This window comes from Cynocephalus volans, chromosome 6 (genome assembly GCF_027409185.1).
Source record: "Cynocephalus volans isolate mCynVol1 chromosome 6, mCynVol1.pri, whole genome shotgun sequence".
NCBI classification, from domain to species: domain Eukaryota; kingdom Metazoa; phylum Chordata; class Mammalia; order Dermoptera; family Cynocephalidae; genus Cynocephalus; species Cynocephalus volans.
Genome location: NC_084465.1, coordinates 75,241,786 through 75,265,859, shown reverse-complemented (window position 1 = coordinate 75,265,859; position 24,074 = coordinate 75,241,786). Strand labels below are relative to the sequence as shown.

The 24,074-nt window shown below is 34.0% G+C and overlaps 1 protein-coding gene across 1 annotated transcript in view; it reads left to right on the top strand.

Annotated features, from left to right (window-relative positions):
* Window positions 1-24,074, top strand: part of THSD7A (thrombospondin type 1 domain containing 7A) — a 411,752-nt gene that overhangs the window by 254,634 nt on the left and 133,044 nt on the right. The window lies entirely within an intron of this gene.

Sequence of the window (24,074 nt, the reverse complement as noted above, 5' to 3'; positions counted from 1 at the left end):
GTAACATTTTCCTAAGTGATATTTTTTTATTTGCCTTAGAAAATGAAATGTAAATAAAGAAGGGTAGTAAGGGTTCGTTGACTTAATTCTGGAAGTTGTTTTTTGTTGTTGTTTTTTCTCCCTGATGTTTTATCTTAGTGGTATAATTGAATCCAGGCTCCCAAGCCAGGAGGTCTATCACAGCAGAGTTCCTGAATCAGCCTTCTCCTATTCTCTAGGGGCCTCCCCTCTAGGGATGTCACAGAGATACTGCAGGTGGTTTTCCACAAGGTTCTTTTCTCCAACCACTGGAATTACCTTGGACTTTTACAATGTATTTTTGTTTGATATAATATTCTGTCTTGACGTTAGCTCAACATACGAGTTTTACATTCTTCCCAGGAGTGCTGCTGCTGTTTTGGGGAAAATCCCTTATCCCTCAGCAATCCCTTGATCACTCTTAGGAACCATAATAGGACTCCCCCAGGCACAGTTTAAAACCTCTGGACAAGATCATCCCTAAGGTTCCTTCTAACTCTCGAATCCTGTGACTCTGCACATCAGAGAAGCATGAGCACTAAACCTCAGCATCCTATTCTTTGACAGGTGATGCTGTTTACAGCATGTGCAGAAGCATGCTGGTGTCCCCTCACGGGTACAGTAACATCTGGTAACTGTCATAATTCCTTTCATCCTATTTTCTTCCAGCATGTAGAATTGTTTCCTTCTGTGACTCAGTCACTGTTCAGTAGTAAAGAAAGATACTCTCTGGGGTGGGAGATTGACACGCACTGCAGTTACTGAGAAATTAGCCTTTTGTCTTTGTCCAGGGTCTAAGGTAGCCATGCTGAACAGCGTTAAGTAAAATCTGGACTGGCATTTGATGTCGAAATGTGAAGAAGGGGAATTATTGCTCCAGCTCTTTTATGATGAATTTTATGTATTCTGCTTTTTGTCTAGGAAGGTATAATCAGCTATGATGCATTCTCTCTTTAGCTTTTCCCTGTTCGACTCTAAAAAGAAAGAAAAAGAGGAGAAAGTAATACTCAGATATTGGCATCTAGGAAAAGAAAGCAAAAGCAGCATATTCTGCTTTTCTTTTACCCAAATTTCCAATCTTAATTTGGATTAGATGGTTCTCTATATTATGTTCGGAATTGGTATAAAAACAGTTAGGGTCATATTTAATTCTCTACTGATACTGCTTCTTAACTTTTTTTTTTTTTTTACTCTCAATTCAAATAATTTTTCTTGTTCATCTATAGACCTGGGGAGGAATTAGGGCCCAAAGTATTGCAAAAAGTATATAAGATATATTTGAGTGAAGCAAAAAACTAAAATGAAACTAAAATGAAAAGTAAATTGTGCATATAACTTCTACCTCAATGCAATCCAATGCAAAATCAGATCTAGTTCACTTAGTGCAATGATCTTCCTGGATATTTGTGCAGATTGAGTATATTTTATATAAACTAGAGGAGCCAGCTATTTAAAAAATATCAGTGATTTATTTTAATTTTGTCAGGTAAAAATTCGTTTTTTCTTTTTAATTTTTTAAATTTAATTTAATTTTTATTGAAATGTAATTGATTGTACATATGTGTGGGGTACAGAGTTGTGTATCAATACCTGTGTGCAATATGTGATGCTCAAATCAGGATAGTTAGTATATTCAACATCACACAATGTAATAATTTTTTGCAGCCCTTTACCAATTTCTCAGTATTATAACACAAATATTTGCTTCTAAATTGTCTAGTGAAACACTAAAAAACAAGCAGAGGTATGAGTTAGATATATCTAGTTGTCCTGAAAAGCAATGTATGTTGTAGTCTAAAAAACAAATTGATAACTCACAATGTACATAGGCTGGTTTCACTTTGTCTATCTACCTCACAGACAGAATGAATTGAGAAACAGAAGAAGTATACAACTGATATTCTGTTTGTTATTATTGTTCTTTACCAGGACATCTCTTCCATCACTAAATTTTACCTCCTACATTAATTAGTTGTAGGGCAACTTAATACTTTAACTGGCTTAACTACAGGGGTGTATAAAATTAAGGGAATTTTTTTATTATAAATCCTAGTGGCTAGTCAAATTTGTGTATAACTGAGACATAATTGTGCCAGCAAAAGCTGGAGACCTGTAAATATCATTCCAATATTATCATGCGGTCACCTGGTAAGTTTTTAGCAGCTGCACCAAATGTTGTTTTGTAATTAAATCGGGCCCAGGGAATTAAAGTTGATTAGATGTACAGACTCTACCTCTAGGCCTGGGCTGTGGCTTAGATTTTGTTTCGTAATTAAGTTAAGGCTCAACTAGGGACCTGAAGAATTAGAGCCTGTGAACCTACCAAATAATAAAAACTTTTTTTCTCCCACATTAGTCACAAATTTTACAACTTTGTTAATGACCTCAAAGCATTTAAAGTCTCTATTTTTCCCCTGAAATATACTCTATCCAGGCTCACAGAGATCATTAGGATTTGCTGCTGTTGTTCATTATTACAGTTGTCTGCTAAGGAGCAGGGTTGGGGACCGGCGGTGAGTGGTGAGAGCAACCATGAAGACTTCTACATGGATTCTCTGACAGACAGGGGATTGTAACAGAATTACGAGACAAAAGAGAGCTCAAAAGCCAATTAGACTCTCCAAAAAGAGATAAACATTTTATGTGTAATAGAAAAAATATTGCTCATAATTTAAAGATCGTCAGAAAACCAATTCCCGATCTCTGAGCACAAATGCAAGAACTATTCCGAAAGTCTGTGGCTGGTGAGAATCCTAGAGGATGTTATACCTATGAATAATACCCAAAACTTACCCTGTTTTAGCTTCTGTGACACTTATATTTTAAAGGTGTAGATTTGGCAAGGCAAGAGTGTTTTGTTTCCCAAATTATTTGGTTAGAAGCAGAACAAAGCAAGGCTATTAGGCTAGAGATGGAGGAAAAAATTATTCTTATTTATTGCTTGAAACTGTAAACAAATATTATTTCCATGTTTCCTTTCCGTCTGTCGAAAAAAATAAATAAATGATGCCGTCCATATTTCCTTACCTTATGCTCTATTTCAGATATCAGCGTATTGACATCTTCCCGTGTGAATTTCAGAAACTCACTTTTATTATTTTGTCTTCTGTGTTACTGTGGAAAGCAGTGAAGCTCAGCAGTTTCAAATGCCTGCACTGCTGTGCTACCTTCCTTATTTTTTTTCCACATTAGTAAAAGTTAAAATATAACCAATGATATTGAAATGTGCAACTCACTTTCATACTTGACTCAGATAGCTATGAAACCAAAAAATAGTGTTGTTGTAAGTCTGTGCTCTAACCAACTGAGCTAACTGGCCAGCCCAAAAAACATAGCATTGTTATGGGAGTAAATCACTACAATTCATGTTTACACTTCCATTAACGGTGCAGTACTAATTTACAGAGTCACCAGCCATGACCATGAGTGTATGGTGCCATTCTCAAATGGGGGTAACTCTGTTCACCAAAGACTCGCAGCATCACAGCAAACTGGCTGGATTCTAGCAATGCTGAAGAATGTGACTAAGGGAATGTTGAGATTAGCACTGAATCAAGCCTATAAAGCAGGTTTTTCTGCCTCTTTTGAGACATATTTCTGCATGTCATCGGAAGCGCCAAAAGAACTGACTGTGAAAACATTTGGGGGAAGATGACTTTAATATCCAAGGTGCTGGCTTATCATGTGACTGCCTAATCTTTCTGCAATTTTTGCCACCAGTTCTTTCTGGAATGGGATATGTATCCCACATGTGAGTAGAGGAAAAGGGAGAACTGAATACTATTTCTTTCCCAAGTAGCTCATGTCATACTTTTTTGTATATAGTCAGTATTTAGAAGAATATAAAGTAAAAATTAAAAGATAAAAAGGGATCCCAGGCAATCCAAGCTGGCCAGAAACACTGTCCATTAGAGGAAGAGATCCAATTATAGGGCAAAAGAGTATAAATGTTGTGTAAACTAAAGGGAACCTAAAACATAATAATAGTTTTTACTACACTACAGAGGAATGCCTGTGAGAATATGCAGTTTTCCAGTTTAGGAAAATGCTTTGATGGGACATTTTGGTTGACAGATGTGTGGTACTCTCTATATTGCAGGCCTAATAACAAGAGAAAAAAGAGCTGAGTTTTTCTGCAAAATAAAACAGAATTTTTAGGTTAGCTCTGGCAGTATGGGGAGAGATGTATGGAATTTGAGAATGGTAAAGAAAGATGTGAGAAGAATTTGAGAGTAGAGGTGAGTGTCTGGGAGAAGAGGTGAGATCTTAAGGAAGAAAGGGGGAAAAAAAGCCTGGGGAGGGCCACAGCTAACTAGAAATATCCTTTGGTATGAAATAGGTGACTCAGTCTTACACGTTTGTTTAGGATAGTACCCTTTTCTTGAGGTCGTTATTAATAGCATCCCCTTTTGTTCTTAAAAGTGTCTTGCTTTGAACAATAAGTGATATAATCACCTTAGAAGGACTGGTAAATTTTAGGACAAATGAAGAAACAAATTGGAACCAAAGGTATTGGGAGAAATATTAGCTCCATGAAAATCCTTGGAAAAAATTGAGAGGGAGGGTTCACTGCAACTTAGTAGATTCCTGGATTCCCCAATGGAATTTAAATAATTCTATTTGGGTTTTAATGGGAAAGTTAACTTCATAATGCTGGAAAACCTTAAAACACCCAAGCAGCAGATATTGAGATTGTTTAATATTTGAAAATGTTAGAATATTTTTTCAAGATCTTAAAATTGGAAAGCACATTTGTAAATATTTTTGCTTTTTTGTATTAGGGGAATGCCTTTTGTGCCATATTTTATCATAATTATTATCAGTGGACAAGAATATTATAATATGCAAGGGAGAGTGATAGTCAAAAAGTTAAGTTAAAATTTGTTTAAATATAAATAAGATTTGCTTCTAAATCTTTGGTGAGAACTCTGAATTCAGATCAATTCAAATGTCTATCGAGCTAGATGAGAACATAATTTCAAATGCATGATCATTTTCTGGAACTGGAATCTACTTCTTAACACAAATTGCATAGCCATTATGTGGAAAAGCTAATCTTTTAAATGCAAGAATCTGTCCTATAACTGAATTTTCCCCATAATTTAAGCAATGAATCAACTAAGAAGTTTCCGGCCTGAAGAAGACTATGCCATTTAATGTGTTTGGAATATAATTAGGTTGGACATATTATGTTTAAATCTAAGGTCTCTTACTTACAATTAGGATCATCTAACACTGTTGGTAGGAGTTAGTTTCCTATAATTGGGTTGATATTCTCTATTCAGTGTGTTGTAAAAATGAAAGTCATTATAGCCTTTTAGAAAATTTAAAGCAATAGGTTGGTTATTCTTCAGTGTTGGTTTATAGTAATCATAATTTTATTTTTGACTTGAAAAATCTGGCATCTGTCTGCTGTGTGTGTGTGTGTGTGTCTATGTAGCACAGTATATTTTGATGTATTGTTAAATATTATTTTTTATTTTTAAGAAGATCATCAGGTTCGAGCCAATGTTCTTTTGAATAGCAATATCATAGCAACGAGTAGGATTTTATAAATAACTTTATTTTTTATTTTTTAAAGTAGGTTAGATTTAGCAGAGACCTCAGATGAAAACTAAGTAGAAAATTGTTTACTTACCTCTTAATGATATCAAGTCTCCATTGAGTGTTAGCTACTACTTCAAATGGGAAATGTAAGAGAAAATAGCCTTTCACTTTGTCATAGGTGGTGAGGCGCCTTAAAACAACCCAGGGAGCCAGTTCTCTCACATCTGAGTCATTAAAAGACAGTCCAGACAGAAAGCACAACTTTCAGTCAAATTAGGTAGGAGTTTAATTATTAGACCTAACAGCTGCATCTCATTCCTTACGTTATCCAACCCCTAGTTTGCTTCTTTGATTCTGTTTATGTCTACCTCTTCTGTCACTCTGCTTCTTGTGACATCATGGATTCTACATTCCTGATTCTCTTCCTACCTCTCAGGCCATGTGTCCTTTAACTATTTCTGGGTAACAAACTGCCGCAAACTCAGTGGCTGAAAACAATAATGGTATTTCTCATGATCTGGGCAAGTTCTTGTTCAGGTTTCACCTGAGTTCCTTCGCAGAGGTTTGGCTGTGGCTAGAAGGTCCACAGTGGCCTCCCTCACATGTCTAGCAGTTGGTGCTGACTGTCATCTGGGGTACACTGACACTTCTCTATGTGGGCTCTCAAATTTCAGTAAACCAGACCAGCTTCTTTACATGGTAGTTTTAGGGCATTCCTTCAAGAGGACAAAACAGAAGCTGAAAGTCCTCTTGAGCTCACATGGACTCTTGTGCCACATTGTTAGTCAAAGCAAGTCACGGTGACATCCCAGATTTAATAGGTAGGGAAAGAGACTCTACCTCTTGATTAGAGACATTGCAAAGAATTATGGCAAATAATTTAATTTTCTACAGTCTACTCTCTGATCACAATTATTGCCACTCTTCCCACTTGCAAAATACCCTATCTGCCTTCTACCCACAGAAATTAGAGAGCCAAGAGGCAATTTTTAATTTTCTTTTCATTTTGAACTGTCTCATTTTCTCTAAACCTACATTGGCAGGATATTATCAATACAGCACTCTTAAAATGTTTGCGTTTCCTATGAATTTCATTGAGGGTCACTCTGTGCCCCAAAACCATATCCACAATTTTTTTGAAACAGGCTTCTTTTTACTTTGGACCATATGTGAGGCTGCTGTGGGAAATATCTCTAAGATTCTTAGAAGTCCTATGTCTAGCTAAGAGAGACTTCTATGAATCATTTAAATCTTTCTGTGGTGTTATGAAAGGATTATTAGCTGGAGCCTAGATGTAATTTTTACCTTAGGCCATTTCTTACTCTGAAAATCTTTTCCAGAGGTGTAGTAACGAGAAATAGTTTTAGTTTCCATTTCAGCTCATTGTGACATCCTCTAAATTCCAATTGCACATTGAATTATTCCTTCTTTAGTTTCTCTTCCCATAGCACTCATCCTCAGAGGGAAAAATACATTAAATTGATACTTTTAATATTTTTTCTTGGAAATCTCCTTATCCAGATCTATAGGTTCACTAGATACATTTTCTATCATGCAAGTCTCCACAAGCAACAGTTTTGCCAATTTTTCCATCACTACTTAAAATGAGACTCTGTCTCCATCCTGCACTAACAATCTTCTCACCTACCTTCCAGCCTTTATCCACCCCAGGCCTCCAACTAGTACTAATTCTTTTGAGTTTTTGTTAAAACAGAATCTCATTTCTAGGTCTATAAACTAAGGTCTATACCAGCTATGTGTACTGCATAACAAACCATCCAAAATTTTCATAATAATTTTGGGGTTTTTGTTTTGTATTGGTTTTTAAAATTATTTTATTTATTTATTTAATTTTAATTTACCAATATACAACGTAGTTGATTTTTGTGTCCCTTTTCCAATTCCTCCTTTTCCTCCCTCCCTCTCCCCCCTTGCAATTCTCCTGGCTGACTGGGCAGTTCCTACGCTGGTTCTTCCTGGCCTCACTGATGCAGCTGTATTCAGATGAAGGATTGGCATGGCCAGAATGTCCAAGTAGGCCCCACTAATATCAGTGAATGTGCCTTCTTTTTCCTCCATGTGTCCACTCATGGTCTAGTAGACTAGATTGTTTTCAAAGTGGCCTCAAAGCAGTGTTCCAAAAGGTGAAAACTGCTGAAAGACCACTTAATGCCTAGATTCTAGAACTCTCTCATAAGGTCACTTCTACTGCATTGGGTTGGGTCAAAACCAGATTCAAGAGATAGTGGAATATATTATATCTTTTGATGAAAGGTGCTTACCACAATTTTAGACATATTTAATATACCACAGGCTACTTCTTCTGTTTCCTATATGTTATATCCTTTCTCTGCTTCCACTCGGAAGCCCCAACTGAACCCTATGGGCATTTCAAACTCACTGTGTACCAAAGTCAAAGTCATTACCTTCCTTTCAAAATTGGTTCCTCCTCCAATTTTTCCAGCCTAGTTCACTGCACTACAATTTACTCAGTCCTACTGATAGAGTGACATCTGTGAAAAGACATAAAGGACATGGGAAAGTAAGCCCTAGAGAATGTGGGAAGGGAACATTTAGGGTGAAGGAACACCAAATGCAAAATCCTGAGGTAGGAAATGCTTTGAATATTTGAGGAACAGGGTGTCCAGTTTGATTGGAGTAGAGTGAGTCAGGGGAGGAGTAATGGAGAGTGACTTTAGAGAGGTTACAGAGATGTGAGACCATTCAGGGGCTTTGGATTTTACTCTAAGATGGGAATGTACTGGAGGGTTTGAGCAGGAAAGTGACCAGAACTGACTCATGTTTTTAAAGAATCACTCATATTGCTTTATTGTGACTGGACTTTAGGGGAGCAGAGAAGAAGCAGACAGGAGACCACGGCAGTAATTCAGGTGAGAGATGATAGTGTGGTGTAGACAAGAGTTGCAACAGTGGCAGGGGTGGGAGAGTCTAATTGAAAAGAATTACACTGATCATCTGGGAAGAACAAGGGCAGTGAGTGGATATGGTTGTATCCTGGTATCAGATGTTCTTTATTCTGGTATTACGGCTCTCCCACCATAGATCCCCCCTTGATCATATCATTCAACTGCTTAAAATTTCCTATTGTCTTCCTCATTAAGTCCAAAGCCATTGGGGAATCACAGAATGCCCTGCCTGATCTCATCCTGCCCATTCTACCAGTCGCCTTTTCTGTCCCTCCCATTATTACACCATTGTACATTCTATGGAATTTGAGAGTTGATTATTTATTGTCTAGTGTTCCCCACTATATCCTCTATACTATTAGTTACTGTGGGGTGGGGATCATGTCTTACTTATTCTTGTATGTCTGTTTCCTAGCACTGTGCTTCACATAACAGATTGTCAAGAAATCTCTGATCCATCACTAATTTCGTGTTCTCTTTTATCCCTTAACATCAGATCTTTTCAACAATTGACTCTCCATTTGTCCTTAAGTAAACTTTTGTTATTGCCCTCATTGCAAATTCAAACTTCTCCTACAAGGTGTCAGAGAAAGCATGACACCAAATTGTACACCCTATTAACATCTCAATATGCCTTCAAATTCCATTAGTCTCAAGTCCCAGTACTCCAGAGCAGAATAGGTACTGCATTTGCATGAGAGAAAATATAAACAAATAAAATGTCATAAAAACCCGAAGTCTGAAGGATTTTTCTTGCAGCATATTACCATTGTTTTTCTTTGGTATCTGGAACCCAGTCACTGTAGCCCTCATTCTCGATTCACATGCTAATTTTGCCACTTTCTTTATAAAGTTTCTTAAATCCTCTGAGGCTAAGTTTCCTCATCTGTGACATGAAAATAGCAGAGATACTTAGTCATAATATTGTTGTGGAGTATGAATGAGTTATATATGTTAGAAATTGTTACTTGCATGTAATACTTGCCATTTAAGTGTTTGTTTTTATTGTTATTCCCTAAGATGAGTTCAATAGAGAAAAAGTTAGCCAAGCACAAAGACTTTTCCTTTTTTATTTTGATTTGGTTAAGGATAAGAATTTTATTGCTTACCTATAATTGATCAAATGATTTACAGTCTATCTCATTTATTGTTATAACACACTCATGGACTAATTATACTTATTCTCAAAACACACCTACATTGCCTTAAAGACATAGGTGTCTATTCTCTTAGTTATCAGAAAATAGTAAGTATATAATAGTAAAATTCCCTAATAGAAAATCCTTTCATCCATTTTACAAGGAAACAGATCTCTGAATTGACATTTCTTTTTCTGCTTGATGTATGCTATTGATTGAAATAGCGTTGAGCTTGTAATGTCTTCTGAAGAGAACTAAGATTACCTAAGTCTGATGAAATTAATGAAAGTTAATTATTTTAACAATGTTATTGTTAATTTTGGAATAGATGAGAGGTGTACTTTTTTATTTGTGTGATGTAAGAAGTACACTGAATGTGTCACACCAGGAGAACTGTAGTTCTCTTTCCTTGAAAAGATAAGAACAAGTTACCGACTATGACCAGAAATTGAAATTCCCTTGACTTATATAAGATCAGAGAATATTGCTGTGGAATGGCAATTAACTATAATGAGAAAAGAAAGCTGTTAGTAATCTTTGAACTTCAAGACTGCTGCTACTTAGCACTGCATTAAGTGGGGACCAGGGAAAATATATCTTCCAAAAAAACTCATCAAGAATTTACATTAGGAAATAAAAGAAAAGATGCCACTTAGCTGTGATTCTCAGTCTGAGATTTTATATCTCAGGGGTATCCACTGTTGAAACATAGAATATGGTACAGAAAGCCACAAAATTAATATTGTGCATCTTCTTGACTTTCAGTTTTGTTGGTAAGCTAAAAGGGGGTAGGGAATTTGTAAATTAATTAGTAAAATTTATAAATCTTTAGTCTTATATTGAAAGAAATTGCTAAATTGACAGAAAATTGTAAAAAATATATATTAAAGACATGCTACTTGTCTCATCAACGTTTATTCATTCTCTTCTCTCATCAACTGTGCCTCTAATTTTCTTTGAGGAGTTTATTCATCCCCTAAATCTGTCCTTGATGCTTGCTGGGATTAATTCCACCTCCCAGCTAAGACAATCAGTGTATCCCATCTACTTGGCCATAGTGATTGCTTTAAGGATGGATATGTGACACAGTATGGGCTAGCAGAGAGAATACATCCAAGAACTTGTGTGAAAATAACTGGGACACTGGAGCTGTCCAGGGTGACTGTATAAAGTTGATCATACAAAAGGCAGAGAGGGGAGAAGGCAGCATTTGTTGGTAATATTGATCTATCTTCTCATGAGAACATTTTTAGTCCTCACCTAAAGCCATTATTTAAACCAATAAAGTCTTTTCATTGTCTTTATCCAAAAGAAGTCTAAGTGATACAGAAAGAGCCTAGACAGAAAGTTCCTGCTTTTTATATTAAGTGAAACAAGTCAGGCACAGAAAGAGAAATATCATATGTTCTCACTTATTTGCAGGAGCTAAAAATAATTAAATAAATACACAAATAAACTGGGGTGGAGAGGGAAGAAGACACAACAATTACAATTCCTTGAAGTTGATATGACAAGCGAACAGAAAGGACATTGTTGGGAGGGAAGGGGGAGGGAGAGGAGGGAGGGAAGGGGGAGGGAAAGGAGGGAGGGAGGTTTTGGTAATGGGCCACAATAATCAATTACATTGTATATCGACAAAATAAAATAAAATAAAATAAAGAATAAGTATGATTTGTAATAATATATATGCTAGTAATATAGATTTGATCAACATATGTCAACATTGAACCCCCAAAATATGTATAATCAATTATGAGTCAATAAAAATTAAATAAATAAAAAAGAAAAATAAATAAATATTATAAACAAATTGGTTTGATCACTGATTAGATTTCCAAGAGTGTGCTACCTAGCTCATTTATTCTTTTATTTCACATTTATTGTGACTGCTATATTCCAGGCATTACATGCCATATTCCAGGCATTACACCCATGTTAAAAATGACAGCCGCTGCCCATCAAGCACCCACTATCCAGTTGTAGATGGAAAAATATGCAATCAAATCACTTTAATACAATGCAGTAAGTGTTAAATTAGAGATAAGCTCAAGGTAATAAGGGGCAGAGTGGGTAGAGTATACTCTTGACCTTGAAGGATGACTGAAGGCTTTAAAAAGGAGATGACTTGTGTTAAAGAATAAATAAAAATTCTTAAGAGGGTTAGTATATTTTAGGCTAAAAGCATAGCTATATGAAAACACAGAGGTGTGAAAGATATAAGAACTGGTAAGCCATGATAAGAAGACTCTGTCTTATTCTATTAGAATAGAAAGTGTTCTGGTAGGAAAATGGTATAATCAGATCATTTAGAAATGGAACTCCAACCATTTGGAGAGGTTGAGATGCATGCTTTTGCTCTTTCTTTAAATTTAATCAATAACTCTGGCTGTAAAAACAAATTTGATCTGGGAATAATCCTGAACATTTTATTGCACTGAAATTTGTTTTTTGTCAGTGATGTTGATGCTCTCTTGTCCCCTGTCATATCCATATGTTTTAAAGTCTTTGTTTTATATGAAACACCTTTTATGGGTTGTCATATACTAATGAAAAGAAAGTGTATTCCAAATAAGTATGATCCAGCAAATAAATAAAAGCAAAAGTTATATTGCACACGTTATTTTTTTATTTATACAAAGTCCCTGAAATGTAGAATGATGTACGTAAGAATACCTTGCATAATTATTGGAAAAATTTGACCCAAGTTTTATATATACACACCTGTGACATCCATATAAAGATGTAAAAGATTAATATATCATAATAATATTGGGAAAAACTGTAGTTTGAAAATATATTTTATGTATTGGGAATACTTGAAAAAATAACAGTATATTAGTATTAATTCTGTTATTATAAGTAGTAAGTTGTTTAAGCTTCATGTTTCTGAAATTGATCATGGCATAATTGACAGTAGTAAATTGCTGATTGTTCTTAACTTTTTAATTTAAAATTCCATCTTTTTATACTTTTGATAGGATGAAAAATATTACAGCACTTATGTATTTATGGTATTTTTAATCCAGTCATTTATAATGTTGTTTCTTAGCAGGGTAGATTTAAATTAAATAACTTCAGTGCTGTTTAGATGGCCTGTTCTCAGGCATGATCTATTGATTGCTATTAGGGGAAAATGGCAAAACAAAGTTGCATCTGAGTCATAAAAGAAGGCTTTACCTTTGCTCCCAGTATAATATCCTCTTGTTCTAATTTGATAAAAGCATTTTAAAATGGATTTGCTGATGGCTTAAAAGTAGTTTTGGTCAATAAAAAGGTTAATATTAAATATGAAAAACATAATAGTGTGTATGAAGAATGTACTTTTCGTCCCCTGAAAGTGGAAGTGTTTATCTCCTAAAATTAAGAAAGGAGAGGCAGGTTCCCTGTTGTTTCTTTTAAAAATAATCCTGTAATCATTTAGTCAAATTCAGGCAAAAGAACAAGCAACGAACATGTCTTTCTTTGAACTCTTCTTTTACAAAATTTCATGTTGATTTGGGGTACTCATTAACCATACATCCTGAATTAAGTATGTGCTGATTTATTTCCACTTATTTCCATTTATTTCTCATGGAAGAGAATGGCAGTAATTCTTTTGACGTAGAATGGTTCCCATTATTCTGGTGTTACTGCCCATGTGTATAAAAGGAAAGCCAAGTTCTTGGGCTGTTCAAAGCCCTCTGGAGAGTTCAGAGCCTGTGGAGCTGTGTTTTTAGATGGCTAGCCACATAGAAAGACTGCAGACATTTTCACAACCAAAGCACCGCTCCACCTACCTTAAATATTTATGTCTCGTAAAGTTGCTTCACCAGAAAAAATATTATTCATCTGAAGGGAATTAGTTTCAACTTAAAGTTCACTGAAACACTCAAAAGTATTGTTTAAATGAGTGGGGTTCATGCAGTTCCTACGAAGAGTACATGTCTTAACCCTGCTGACTGCAGCTGACACTGTCAAGAAGATACTGAGCCTTGCAGTAATAAGAATAGACAACATGGCAGAAGCTCAATGCCCCATTTCTTTTCTGGGGAGTTGTCACCAAGACTGCCAGACATCTAGAATGTAAGGTGCACCATGTCCCCATGAAGTGCACTGGCATTCAACCCTTTATTTAGGGCTAGATTTTGAGCACTACCACAGAAGCAGGATCCAATTCATGTAAGAATACAGGTGGTTACTAAACATATGAGAACACTGCAATAACAAAAAATGCAAATGATGGGATAATATCTACTTTTCCCCATCTGTATAGTTAAGTATTTAGAAAGAGCATACAGTGTTATGAAATAGAAACTCTTATACAGAAAATGAGGAGCTGTCAATTATTATGATCTTTAGAATGTTTTTTAACAATATGTATTATAACCTCAAATATGATAATCTATACCACTTGTAGAAATGAAGTCTAAAGAATAGTACCCAAAATGTGGATTCTTACAGAAAAAATTGTCTACAGTGTATACTAAAACGGTAAGAATAAAGTAGCCAAAAGGGAAGATCTAAAAGGACTACAAGAAAGAATAGAGAATGATAAAAATGTCTTTGTGTAGGTAAAATGTATTAGTTCTAGCAATTAATAAGGCTATATGCTATGGTCCCATGTGTTGATCTTCCTGTATATTATTCCTGTATATTCTATTCTTTTACCAGGATCAGACCACTCTTCTGTAGTTTGTTCATTTATCTGAATATTTAGTAAAGTCATTCTTTCTTCTCAATTCTTATTTATTTATTTATTTATTTATTTATTTATTTATTTATTTTTGTCATTTTTGTGACTGGTAAGGGGATTGCAACCCTTGGCTTGGTGTCGCCCACACCGCACTCAGCCAGTGAGCACACCGGCCATCCCTATATAGGATCCGAACCCGCAGCGGAAGCCCACTGCGCTCCCAGCGCTGGCGCACTCTCCCGAGTGAGCCAGGGGGTCGGCCCTCAATTCTTAATTTTTAAAAATTCACTCATTAGTCACTTTTCCAACTTGCAAATTCACTTTTTTGTGATTTTTTTGATAGAGATTATGGAAATCTTAAGTGAATTTGGGGAAAACTAACATCTTTATTATATATAATCTTTCCATCCAGAGGCTCAGTTATACCCATCTCTCCATTATTTGTCAAGTTTTCTTTATTTTTCTTTGTATTGATGTGTGTTATATAGAAGGTCTAAGAAACTCTCAAGGAAAGGGATAGAGTTGTATGACTTTTGCTATTACATGAATTTTATAGTGCCAGTGTCTCTCATTTTGTAATCGTTTCTTCTAAAAGTAAAAGTCAATATATTAATATGAAGACCTAAGCCTTATTTTTATAGATCAGGGATCAGAAAGCCAATTTTTAGTTATAACTCTACTATTGAATAATTTTTATATAAAGCATTAAACTTAGTGAATCTTCCATTCACCAGCATACAAAATTAATGTAGAACTGAAAATGATGGGTTGTGTGTCTTTAAGTCTTAAGAAAGTATCTTTTATATTAAAATTCATGTTGCTAATAATAAAACACCATTTTCTGTAACTATTCTTTGTGATTTGGGCATTGAGATAGTTGATTTATTTGTAATAATCCTTTTATTTCTTTGGCATTCAAATTCTACAGAAATTTATAAAATGCCTTAATAGACCCAGTAAAGATTAACCTGAGACAGTGAAAGTGTAACAAAAGAAAAATATCATCTGTACATGTTAATATATTTTATTAAATGTGTGCTGTGCATTGATATTTTTATTTTCCAAGTACTTTCATATGATGGCAGAAACCAAAGAAACAATAAATATCTTCTTATAAGAAAAGTAGAAGCAATGGGCTGATAGGAATTTTTAAAAGCCTCTTATTATATTAGTTTCCACAGCCTTTACATAATTTTGTTCTCATTTTCAATGTTTTAGCATTAAACTAATTCTTATTTTACCGCTTATTTATAATTAGTGATGCAATATGCCATAATAAGAATAAAATATTCTTTGGTTGTCAACGATAGATTTTGTGTCAGACTGTCTAATATGGTAACAACCAAAAAGAAAAGAAAAAAATAAAGCCCATGGATAAAAGAGCAAAGAATTTAAAAACAGTATGTCTGTGTTAAATCTCATCTGCAAATATGAGAGTGTATGAAAGCAAACTTGTGCAAATCAATGCAATAAAATATCTATTCAAAGAACATTTTAAATAATATTGATTTCTACTAGTTCCTAATTAGACAAAAGTGACCTAGTTCAGTTAGACTTTTGCCCAGTGGCTTGTGGGAAAACATGCACTTTTATAAGAAAATGAGGAAACGGGCTCTGGCTTTTTGTCTTCTAACTGGAATTTTGTTCAAGGAATAACAGGGGCTATGAATATTATTATGAATGCCCTCACTATGGCAAATAGCTAACCTCCTTACCACTCTATTTCAATTAAGGATTTCCCTCAACAGTATCACAGAAGATCCTACTATCAAAATTTTTGTCAAGCCCTAATTTGGTTCTTGCCTGAATTTAGGACCAAAAGACCTTAGAAACTCTAAATTTTGATATTAGAAATCTAGCTCAACCCTATATAGAACAAAGGGTTTATGGAATCCTTTTAGAAATGATAAGATGTAAATTTATTTATAGGAAAATACATTTTAAGTTTCTCTGTATAGTTGTCTTTATACTGAATTGTGCTTTACTGAGTAGCACCTATATTGAAGGCACTATCACAAAAGCATGTTGAAGTTGTGGTAACTTTTATACATGACATTATGCATTATGTCCTTTATGAAAATTGTAGGAATAAATTTACCTACGTTTTTAAATCAAGAACAGTTTTACTTCTCCTGAAAATTGTTCCATCCTAGGATGAATTTTTTGATTAATTTCCCGTTATGTTGATTACTAAAAAGCTTAGAATTAAGATGAGGAGCCTATAACCAAAGTATGGGATTTTGTATACAACCATGTTTATATTACCCTAATTTCTCTAATGCCTCTACTTTTTAAAATAAATTTATTTCTTATCTCATTTTAATTACTATTAGCTAACTCTTAGGTGTTGCAAGCCACATTAAAACTTTTTGGAACTAGATGACATATGAATTAATTCATGTATTAAATTCAGATTTCCAGACATCTGTCTTAGAAATTTGGAAGTCAGCCAATAAGAAGGTATTGAATACTGCTATGTGGCAGTCTTCTTTTCCTTCCACCCCTAATCAGTCATTTGAAGGAAAAGTCATATAATGAAAACATTATTTTATGAAAACTTTTTTTAAGCATGTGGCTCAGTGCCCTCAGCCTGTGACCTCAGTACCTCCCAAGAGTTCTGTCTTAGAAATTACACCGGCCAGTTAGCAATTTTTTAAAAATTAGTGACTGCATACAAAAAGTTCTTTGAAAATATAAGTCTATATAAATGTAGTGGACATGTTTAACTGTTAAAAGGTCTAAGAGAATGGAGGGTGTCCTAGATGACATTTTGTAATCAAAAAGAAGTACTCTTAATGGGACAACTCAGGTGGAGGACTCTTTTTTTATATCTGTCTTTGTATATATGTACATATATGTGTATGTGGGGGGGTTGCATGAAATGTCTGAATGTATAGTGTGTTTATTATCACAGTGTTCCTTAAATCAGATTGATTAGTGATATTTTGAATATTCTCTAATAAAAGTACAGAAATTTTAAATTTTAAATGATTACATTTTGGAAAGCAACATTTCTGAGGGTTTGTTTGTTTTGCAGTAGCACAGTCAGCATTCTGATTTCCTATAAGACCTTTCAGTGTATTTGTAGACTTGTGGACTGTACATTTATCCCTCTTGTTTCCATGACTAAAATTGATTTTCCCCCACTGAGACTTTTGCCTATCATCAAACTTGCTTTTTCTCTCATGCAAAAATGACACTTGGTTGGATTATTCAATAGAAGAAGGCTTTCATGATTGAGCACAGTCAATATGCATGTGTTCACTGATTGCATAGACCTTATAGTGACTGTCTTCATAAATGAAAGCTGGAATCGTTCAGATTCTAGTCAGATCATGCCCAGAACTTGAAGATTTCTTGTAATGATAACCACTTTTGTCAACTTAATATTCAGCAAGTCTACCTCTAAAATTATTATGTACTCACATGTAAATACATCAATCAATAAATATTTTCAAGCACTTATTTGCAAAAAACTGTTCTATATGCAAAAAAACTGTGCCATGTGCAAAGATATATACATGATTTTTATTCTAAAGGACTTTACTGATGCATATACAGAATATATGCATACTAGATAATTGACAATAAAAAGCACATCATCAATTTTAAATGATTTGTAGTATCGATAATAATAGAAATAATATCTACCATTTATTTTAGCAACTATTATGTGACAGGCTTGTTATATTATGTTCAGCTACTCATCAATTATATCTGATTTTTATAGCAGCCCTCCAAAGGATTTAGTATTAACTGTGTTTTACAAAGAACGAGTTTCATGAGGTTAAGAAACTTACTCAAGATTGTGCAGCTGGAAAATAGTTTAAAACCCAGCTTCATTTGACTCTGCTGTCTATAGTCTCTCCAAGCACCATATTGCATCCCAGTAGATGTTACAGATTTTCAGAAGAAGTTAGGAATTGCTTCCAACTGTAGTGGTCAGGAAGATTTGACAGGTGGTACAGATTGATTCAGCTTTTCAGGGTACAATGAATTCAAATCAGTTGAAAGAAGGATGAGAGAGTTATAAGTTGGCACATAAAGACAGAAAGAAGAGGAGCATATGCATTCTATGCATTCTGGAGAACTGAATATACTGATTTGTCCATAGCAAAAGTATTATCTGAAAGTAGTTTGAAAACAAATTTGAAGAGCTAGTAACATAAGGTTATAGAAGGGCTTGCATGCTACCTAATGGCTTGGAATATATTCTTAAATTAGCTAAATTTACTTGAAGGCTTTGGGGAAAAAGGATAATACGATCAAATACTATTGTAAGACTACTTGATTAATCTGACAGGACTACAGGATAGATGGAATGTCTGAGAGTCTGGAAGTAGAAAGAAGAATTAGGAGATATTTAAAATAGTCCAATACAGAGCTGGGTTTCACAACAAGGTTCATGCAATGAAAATAAAAGAATATAGGTGAGTGTCATTTTAAAAGACAAATCAGATCTTTGCAATTGAATACATGTGAGTAGAAAGTTGACTCAAAGAAGACTTCAACATTGGTGGCTGAGTAACATAGAAAAACAATGTTACTATGAAGAGATTTATGTAAATTTAGAGGAGCAAATGACTTTAAGAAGAAGAGTTATTTAGATTACTTTTGTGTATTTTGAGTGTGAGGTTTTGGAAGCAAAGGCAAGTTGAAAGCAATCAGCAAATGATGAATATGGGATAGAACATCAAGAAAGATGTCAGGAAATGAAGTTTGGCTTGTCAAATGTATGAAGATATATAAAGTCACCAGACAAGATCACATCTCTAAGTAAAGAGAGTACGAATGAAGTCAAATATAATTCCTATCTGAGTTACTACTGTGTGCAAAGTATGCACTAGAAAATTTTAAAGGTAGTAATTTTGTTTCTATTTTATAGCAGAGTAAACTGAGACTCAAGTTAAATAACTTAAGTCATAGTTAGCAAGATTTCCACTACTGGTAATGGAAGAGGAATAATTAGGAATAACTCTAGTAATAAGAACAATTGGAAAGATTGGAAAAAATGTATTTGTAGAAGGGTTTGAAAGCTCTGGAGAGCTTACAAGGCATTTAAGAATTATGGGTCAAAGATCTCAGAGAAGAATTGCCAAAATATAAACTCAGTATTTGGGTAGTTTTAGCTCCATGGATATCTGCAATTCCAGAAGAAGTGGCTGTAAGACTCAGAAGATTGGCAGACCTTTTAGCTTCATAGGATTACATAGGCAAAAATTAGAATTCAAAAATTAGGGCCACCAAGAAAGTAGGGGGTGTCTAGTAAAATCACCAGTGTTTGGGGTGGTACATCAAATAGCTCTTCCCTAAATTAGATTAAAAGAACAAATGAAAATAGACCAATACACAAAGCATCTGAAACCCAACTTCAAATTATTACAATCATGAAAATTGGATGAAGTTGTCTAGGATTGCTAATAGGAAGGTACACAAAAATTATGAGATTCTGATAGACTTCTCTCAATAACAATAGAGCAGTCACACAAAAAGTCAGTAAGGATAACAAAAATTTGAAAAGCACAATTAACAAATTTAACATTAAAGAACTGCATCTAACAACCGTGGAGTATTCTTCTCAGTACATATAAAATATTAAAATATTATGGGATGTAAAACAAGTCTCAATATTTTTAAAAGATTTTAAATCTTCCAGAATTTGTTTTCTGATCATAATACTATTAATCTAGATATTAATACAAAAATGATATTTTCTCCATGTATGTTTAAATTAAGAAATAATTTCCCAAATAATATACATGTGTCAAAGAAGAAATGTAAAGTAGAATATATTTTGAACTGATTTGTATTGTAGTCACTATAAATCAAAACTTGTGAGATGCAGCTAAAGCCATGAGTAAAGGGAAATATATAGCCTTTAAGGCATATAATCATATATTAAAAGTAAAAAAATACTGAAAAATCAATAAGCTAAGTATCCCTCCAGTGTGCTATGAAAATAGAATGGAAATATAAACTCAAATAAAATATTAGTAAGGAAAAACATTTTTAAAGAGGAAAAATTAATGAAGTAGAAAAGAAAGCATGTAATAGAGATTATAAATGAATACAAATTTGTTTTTTAAGAAAGCTGATAACATTTATAAATTCATACAAGAGACAAACCAAGAGTACGAAAAGATAGAAAGCACACATTACCAATTTCAATGTGAAAAAGAAGACATCACCAGAGGTCATAAAGACATCAAAAAACAGTAAAAGAATATTATTAACAACCTCATGACACTACATTTAAAAATTTAGATGAAAAGAACAGATTTCCAGAAAAATACAATTCACCAAAACTGAATCTATAATAAATATATTTCCACAAAGAAAACCACAGGCCCAGATGGCTTCATTAGCAAACACTGCCAAAATATAAAGGAAGAAATAATGCCAATCTTAAACAAATTTTTGACAGAATCAGAAATGAGGAACACTCCCATTTTGTTCCATAAGCCCAAAGCATAATGCTAATACTAATATTAAAATCAAAAGTAGATATCAAAATTAAACCCTAAACAAAACATTAGCACACCATGTCCAATTATGAAAAAAAAGATAATGCATAATAACTAATTATGTTTTTTCCAGCAATGTGAGTGCAGCTTATTTAAAAGTCAAAGAGCATATTTAACTAGTTAACAAATACAGTTTTCTCAACATATTCAAGAAAGGTCTTTGATAAAATTTATTCTTCATCATGATAATAACTTATAGCAATCTAGGAATGAAAGGAAACTTTTTAAACTAGGTAATAAGTATATGATAAAAATACTAAAACATGCATCATATTTAATGGTGAAATATTTAAAGCTTTCCCTCTGATGTATGCAACAGAGAAGGATGGACACTATCACCACTCCTAATTAATTAACTAGTTAGATCAAGTTAAATTTGTGTATTAAACTTATATCTATATTGTAACAAAAATTATAACCTATTAACTTATTCTTTCTTCAATAGGGAAACTATAACTAATTTTATAATTTATATGGAAATTCAAAGGGCCAGAAATAAGCAATACACTCTTGAAACAGAAAGGTGGAAGGATATGCTATACCAGAAAGCAAGACTTTTTATTAACCTAAGTAAATAGAGCCATGGAACAGGATACACAGTCCAGAAGTAGAACCACATACTTATAAACACAATGTGTGAATAAAGTTAGCAATACAAAGCATAAAGAAAAAAAGTTCTCAGTAAATGATGCTACATCAATGGGATAGTAATAAGAAAAAAAAAAGATGCTTGATTTCTTTCTCAAACAATACACAAAAATCATTTCCAGCAAGACTGTAAATCAAATATAAAAGGCAAAACAATAAAGTTTCTAATCTGGAAGGTGATATAGGAAGTTAACTTTTATGGCCTAGTACAAAGAAAGTTTTCTTTAACAGCATATAAAGGAAAAAGATTCATAAATTAAAGTCAATAACTTCTATTCATCACAAAACATTACTAAAATTATGGAAAGGCAAGGGAAAGAATAAGAGAAGCTTTTTCTTGACATGGTTTTTGCATTCAGAATATATAAAGAACTGCTACAAATCAATAAAAACACAGTCATTCCAATAGAAAAAATAGTCAGGAGACTTGGAGAGACATACTAAGTCAACAAATGTATTAAAGCATTCTCACCCTTATTAGTAACTGGGAAGTGACAAAACCAAGATGATATAGCACTACGCACTCACCAGAACAGCTAAAATTAAAAAGTTAGACATTTACAAGAATCGGTAAGGATGTGGAGCAACGGAACCCTCCAACACTGCTGGAGAAAAGTGATGGTTTGTCATTACCTGGCAAAAATGGACACACTTATGACTCAGGAATCCCACTCCTAGGTCTATACCAAAAAGAAATGTGTGTGTAAGTGCACTAAATACATTTAAAGGATGTTTTTTAAAAAAAACAACTTATGCGTATGAATTTCAAAGCTAGACAAACTAAATGACTGAGTTAAAAATTAGGGTAGTGGTTCCCTTTAGGCAAGAGGGAAGGAGAACTAGTCGGAAGCATCACGATGGGGCAAGGGTGTCCAGGGCTGCTGGCAGTGTTCTATTTTTTGATCTGAGGGCTGATTGCTCAGGCGTTTGCTTTGTGATGATTACTGAGCAGAACATTTTTTAAAACATTACTGTATGTATATTACACTTAAATAAAAATATTATAAATAAAACCGAAATATTCAAAACAGGAAAAAAGTTATTTAGCTAGAAAATGGAAGTGAGAGATTCAAATTCAGGTGTAACTCCAAAGTCCATGAGTGATCTATCCTCATTTGGAAGAACAGATACAAGTAATGAAGTCAGGGTTCATATTCAAATTTGGTGAACAAGTATTTCAGAAAATCTGTATTAATATATAGTGAAAATGGAAGTATCCAAAAAGGCCCATGGATAAAATGTTTCTACATTATCTCCTATTCTTAACTCTGATTTCACTTATAGTCAGTGCCACAGAATTTGATAATTTATTATTTCATATGAGTTCATTTTGTCCACTGGACTAGATTGTAAATTTCTGGAAAACACTAGCCATATTTAATTGGGTTTTAATTTTCCACAGCAGTTAGTGCTAAGTATATAGCACATGCATGGCACACATTTCTGGTGTAATACAATTTTAGGGGAAAAAAATCTGATACATACTTGTGTATTTTTTTCCACTTTCTCTTCCTTGCTTCTACCAGGATAGTCAATTGACGCACTTTGTCAGGAAAAGAATGCTTGTCTTATGCTGGTCACTAAATGTATCCACTGTACCTAGAACAGTGTCAGCACATACATGAACGGAACCTGGTATTTACCAAACAATCAGTCATACACGCCACGGATCTGTGTCTCCATCACTCAGAATATGCTATTCTACTCATCTCTCTATTGCAATTCTACTCATTCCTCAAGAGCCAGATTGAGCACAGTATCCCCCACAAAGTCTCCCTCACTTTTCCCAATCAGAACAAAATGCTTTCCCCTTGCATTCTAGTAGCAACTTCTTTGTATCCCCATCACGGCATGTATGATCCCCTCCTTGTACTATGCTTAGTTGTATGCAGAGCACAGTGTCCTCCCCATAGGAGTCCTCCCCATAAGTGGTCCAGAAAGATTTGTAAATTTGAACACTCTGTTGGTTATTCAGTTATGAAATGTTGAATTTCCCCCAAAGGCACCTGATTCTAGATGGGAAAAATGCAGATTAGTGAACAGATATGATATGTCTGTCAGTTTTCATAGAGCATCAAAAAAATAAACCTACTGCAAAATTCTCTTCTATATATCTCATTGTATGCATCTTTAAAGCACGCTGTCTATGCAAGACATTTATGAAAGTTGTTTTTAAAGCAGTGTAGTTGTCTACCGACAGCTCAGATCAATAGAAGAGCCTAAAAAAGACCTGAGGTAAGACGGCTATCCAAAGCCAACACCAAAATATTATAATATGATGGGATTTTCTTCTTTTCTCTCTTATCTGATTCCCTATGCTCATTTTTTACTTTATTGCCTTACTTAGATATATTCAGTATATTACTTAGATTTATGAATATATTCAGGGTATCAATTTTTAATGACATAGCTGTGTTTCAGGAGAGAAAACTTTTTAAAAAATCTTTAAAAATATAGTTTTGTGATTTTTTTATAGTGATATGGAGGTATTTTTATATTCTTTTGCTTAAATTGTTGACTCTGTGAATGTAATAGATGGCAATACGTTTTACATCTAAAAGTAATTATTTAAATAGGAAAAATGCTATTTTATTCCTTT